A 5,488-nucleotide genomic window follows, 5' to 3' on the forward strand; every position below is an offset into this window, starting at 1 on the left:
AACATACTTGTTCAAATCAATTTTAATATAAGAATAATAGAGTTTAAAAATTTTATGTATGAATTATGAAAAAATGTCTACAATTTCAATCACTAATATTATTTAATTTTCTTTTAAAAGATAAGATTCTGATGCAAATATTTCAATTTGATCACAAACGATAAATTATTTGTTACGATGGGTAACCGGAGATTAATGGGCTGGACGGTGTTGGTTGGCCCAAACGTATGAATGAGGAGGATTCCAAGTGGATCCGCAACTCGGTGCCCTCCGTCCGACTTGTGCGTGCGAAAGAATGGGGGGTGGTACCTGCAAAGACACTCCGATTCCTAAGTCAGCAAGAGTGTTAGCAGGTCTAGAGAGTATTGGGACTTAGAGATACCTGAGAAGTGTCAGTGTATTTATAGTGGTGAACCAATAACCACTGTTGGAGTAGTGCCACTTTTTTAGGGTGTTAACCATCCCTTTATCTTAGGGAAGTTAAGATATGGCTTGTGGAAGTGGGTAGAGAGATTCTAGGGGCAGTTATTTATTCAAATGAGTACTTATCTGCCAGCTAACCCTCGTTCCCGACTTCTTTAGAGCAAGTCGTGTCGAGTACCGACTTCCTAAGACGAAGATTGGTACTGGGTGAGGTCAACCCTTTGGGTTGGGCCTTTTTACTTGGATCCTGGGTCTTAGCGTTGGGCCAGGGTATGAACAGTGTCCCTACTCGAGCCCAATTTCTTTTTAAGATTTGGGTTCGAGTATACTACTCGGGATTGTAGCCGACTTGTTGGAGGACCGACGTGATGGTCCGAAACCGACGTGACTTTTCGTGACCTTTTGGTTCTGACAGTTACGTCTAATCAAGCGTCGTATCCGTTAGGGATGTGCGTAGGGATTAATGGCCTTGGTAACGGTGCGTCTTTAATGACTGCCCCGCTTTTACCATTGTGCCCCTAACGTACTTATAAATACTTTTCCTCTCTTTCATTGTTTCGTTTCTGCGATTTTTCAAATTTCCCCTTCATTCGTTCGTGCTGCATTCTTGTATCTTCGAAGGCTTTCGTTTCCTCCAACCCTCATTTCCAGATAAAGGTTAGTTCTTTTTGGAACATGCTTTTCTATTTGCATGCCTTTATTTTGTAGATAGGTTGGTTTGTAGACTTTAGTTCCGTATTCCCTCCCTTTAGAGACCGTGTTTTTTATTTTTCTTTTCTTTTTTCCCTTGTAGGTTTTTGTTACCTTTTTAAGAAAAAGAAATGGCTTCCGTAGATGTCCTTTCTCAGTGGGTTGATGTCACGGTCCTAGGGGAGGAACCCTCGGTCGATACTGATTTTCTCACCCACCTTCGTACTCACCACAGAATTTGTACTTCTGAGGAGGACGAACCGAAGTATGAGTTGGTAGTCCCGGGTCCTGAAGACCGGGTTTGCTTTGGGAGGGCTAATGAGGCGGCCCCTCATTTTTTCTTTATGTATGAGTGTATGATCACCCGTTTGGGTGTTTTTCTTCCTTTTTCAAACTTTGAGATGTCTGTTTTGCGTCACTGTCGGGTTGTTCCTACTCAGCTTCACCCCAACTCTTGGGGTATTTTGAAAATTTATCAATTTATTAGCCAAGTTTTGGAGTTTCCGACCTCTTTGAAGATTTTCTTCTATCTTTTTCATATGACTAAACCCTTTAGTGGGCTAAACAATAAGCAACAGTGGGTATCTTTCTGAGCCATACAGGGTCGGAGAGTTTTCACACTTTTTGACGAATCCTTCCACGACTTTAAAAATTATTTTTTCAAAGTTCAAGCTGTAGAGGGTCACCACCCCTTTTTCTTGGACGAGAGTTCTTCTCCTCGCTTTCCTCTATACTGGCTGGAGGCCTTCCCCTGCGAGAAATATGGTCTGGACGACCTGGACGAGGTAGAAGCAGCCATTGTGGGGTTCCTCCGAGAAGTGTGGGGGAGGGCCCCATATTTGGACACTAAAAAGTTTCTCCAGGGGTCCCCGACCTTTGTCCAGGTACAGCTAGGTAGCTTTTTCTAATTTGCTTCCGACTTATGATCTCTTGTACCAACTTGTCTAATTTTTTAGTTACTTCTTGTTTTTGTAGAGATGGCGAAGCAGAATGCTCAGAAATCTTATCAGAGGGTCCAGGAGGCCAAAGCGAGGTCTCGTGCCAGGACTGGTGGCGCCAGGGCGGTTATCTCTCCTCCTCCTCCTCCTCGGAACGTTGGGACTCCCTCCCAGCCTATTGTGATTTCTTCTTCTGCTTCCTTTTAGCCGCCCCCCTCTTCCCGACCTTCTCCTGAGCCAGAGAATAAGAAGCGCAAGACCTTAGAGTCTGGCTCTTCTGGTGAGGTGAAGGCGGATGCTCTTGCATTCGTCCGAAAGAACATCTACCCCCAAGCTCGTATAAGCATGGATGATGTGTCTGTTCATCACCACCTTACCACTCTGGTTGAAGAGAGTCTCAAGGCGGCGGGGGTTTGTGGCAAACTCTTGGATATTTTTGAGAAGGCTCCTCTCAGCTCTTTAGGAATGACCTCGAGGGTCGAGGAGCTGGAAGGAAGGCTTCGTATATATCAAGAGCATGAGAGGGAGTTGAAGGAGGAAGTCACCAAGCTGAAGGAGGAGAGAGATAACCTCCGGGAGAAGGGGAGAAAGTTGCAAGCCCAATGCAACATGGAGGTGGACTTGAGAAAAACAGCGCAGGGCAGCTATCAAAAATTATTTGAAGATCTTGTGGCTGTGAAGAATGATCTGCTGAATTCTCGGAAGGCCTATGCCGAGTTGGAGGACTCTATTGCTGATGGCGCCGAGGAGGCTTGGAGGGTCTTTAAGGAGCAGGTCGGAGTCATTGCTCCTGACTTGGACCTTTCTCCTTTAGATCCTGACAAAGTCGTCATTGACGGTGCCATTGTGGATCCTCCTATCCCTGTGATTGTTTCCGAGTCAGAATTGAAGACTCGGGGGCAGAGGATCATAGAGTCCCCTCCTCGTCCTAAGGACGCTCCGAGCTCTTCTACTGTTCCTCCGACTTCCTCTCCTATGGATGCCTCTCTTCCTGGTCCCGGTGGTGCTCCTTCTGACTCTGGTGGTGGTGATCCGTCCATTCTTCCTTTGGAAAAATAATTTTGTTGGCTATATGGGGGCCCGGCCTGTGGGTCCCTCCTTTTTTTAAACTTCTTATGTTTGTTTGTTGAACAATTTCTTTCTGGCCTTTTAAGGCCGTAAACAAAAAATACCCCTTTTTGATAAGGGTTTAAGTTAAAATAAGTACCTTTTTTTGGATAAGGGTTTTTAAGTTACCTTATGTGTGTATGCTTTTTGATAGTGACTTTTCGAACCTTGATCTTTTCTAAAGAAAAAACCCTTTCTTTGTCTGTCTTTTTGCACCTTTTTGTTTTAAGGATTTTAAGGACAGCTTTCTGATCTTTTCCCGGGTTTTTCGATCTCTTTTGTTTATTCCTCGTACTCAATTTTGTTTTATTGAGTTTTCATGACTTAGGTTATTTTTGCAATTCGTTTTCTATTTCTACTCGGTCTTTTCATTTCGACTTATGAGTCGGAATGTTTCCGAGTTTCTTACGATCACCTATTATAACCTCTTTACACCGACTTGTACCTCGTCATTTTATCCTGACGACCATCTAGGTCGGTTCATGGGATTTTCACGTTTTGTCGAGTTTAAGTCGGTGCGTTTCGTAGAAAGAGAAAACAACAAAGGAATTTAAGAGATATTTGTAAAAAGATCTTTATTAATTGGGGAGGTACTTTATTGCTGCTAAGGATTTTTGACAGTCTATTTCCCTTAGCCCCTACTATGATGCCTCGTTAAAAACCCTTCTCCAGAAAAAACCCTTTGGTTTTGGGAAAAAATCATGAAGTTGGGAAAAGAGTACATCAGGGAGTAGATTTCGCTTTTAGCTATAGTACCTTTTCATGTTACAAGCATGCCACGACCTTGGTAACTCGGTGCCGTTTAAGTCGGTCACCTTATAATAACCTTTTCCTAAGACCTCATTAATTTTGTAAGGTCCCTTCCAATTTGCAGCGAGCTTTCCTTCCCCTGATTTGTTGACTCCAATGTTGTTTCTGATCAAGACCAAGTCGTTCGGGGCGAATGCTCTTCGAATGACTTTTTTGTTGTACCTTGTAGTCATCCTTTGCTTCAACGCTGCTTCTCTTATATGGGCTTTCTCTCGGATTTCGGGGAGCAAGTCGAGCTCCTCTTTGTGCCCCTGTATATTTCCGATCTCGTCATGGAGAATCACTCTTGGGCTTTGCTCGTTGACTTCTATTGGGATCATGGCTTCTACGCCATAAACTAGTCGGAATGGTGTTTCTCCAGTGGCGGATTGGGGGGTCGTCCTGTAAGCCCATAGCACTTGTGGGAGTTCTTCAGCCCAAGCTCCTTTTGCATCTTGTAATCTCTTCTTTAGCCCTGCCAGTATGACTTTGTTGGCTGCCTCGGCTTGTCCATTGGCTTGCGGGTGCTCCACCGAGGTGAACTGGTGTTTGATTTTCATACTGGCTACTAGGTTTCTAAAGGTTGAGTCGGTGAACTGGGTTCCATTATCTGTAGTAATGGAATGAGGTATCCCATACCTTGTGATGATATTTTTGTAGAGGAACCTCCGACTTCTTTGTGCGGTGATGGTGGCTAATGGTTCTGCTTCTATCCACTTTGTGAAATAATCTATTCCCACGATCAGATATCTGACCTGTCCTGGCGCCTGGGGAAAAGGACCTAACAAATCCATTCCCCATTTTGCAAAGGGCCATGGAGAAGTGATACTGATGAGTTCCTCCGGGGGAGCCACGTGGAAATTTGCATGCATCTGACATGATTGGCACTTTTTCACAAATTCTGTGGCATCTTTCTGCAAGGTTGGCCAGTAGAATCCAGCTCGGATCACTTTCCTGGCTAATGACCTTGCCCCGAGATGGTTTCCGCAGATCCCACTATGTATCTCCTCTAACACCTCGGTAGTTCTTGAGGTCGGCACGCACTTTAATAATGGTGTTGATATCCCCCTTCTGTAGAGAATATTTCTCACCAAGGTGTAGTATTGTGCTTCCCTACGAATTTTCTTAGCCTCTTTTTCCTCCTTCGGGAGGATGTCAAATTTTATGTATTCGACCAAGGGGTTCATCCATCCGAGGCTTAATCCGACTACCTCAAGGACCTCCTGTTTGTCTTCTACTTTTACCACGGAGGGTTCCTGGAGAGTTTCTTGGATCAGGCTTCTGTTATTCCCTCCTGGCTTGGTACTTGCTAGCTTGGATAGGGCGTCTGCTCTGCTGTTTAGATCCCGAGTTATGTGTCTCACCTCGGTTTCTGCAAAGCGCCCAAGGTGTTCCAGGGTTTTTTCCAAGTACCTCTTCATATTTGGGTCCTTTGCCTGATACTCTCCACTTATCTGGGAGGTCACTCACTGTATATCATCACCTTTGTAGCACCGACTTCTTCCGCCAGCTTCAATCCAGCAATCAAGGCTTCATACTCT

The sequence above is a fragment of the Arachis ipaensis genome, chromosome B05 (assembly GCF_000816755.2).
Source record: "Arachis ipaensis cultivar K30076 chromosome B05, Araip1.1, whole genome shotgun sequence".
NCBI lineage: Eukaryota > Viridiplantae > Streptophyta > Magnoliopsida > Fabales > Fabaceae > Arachis > Arachis ipaensis.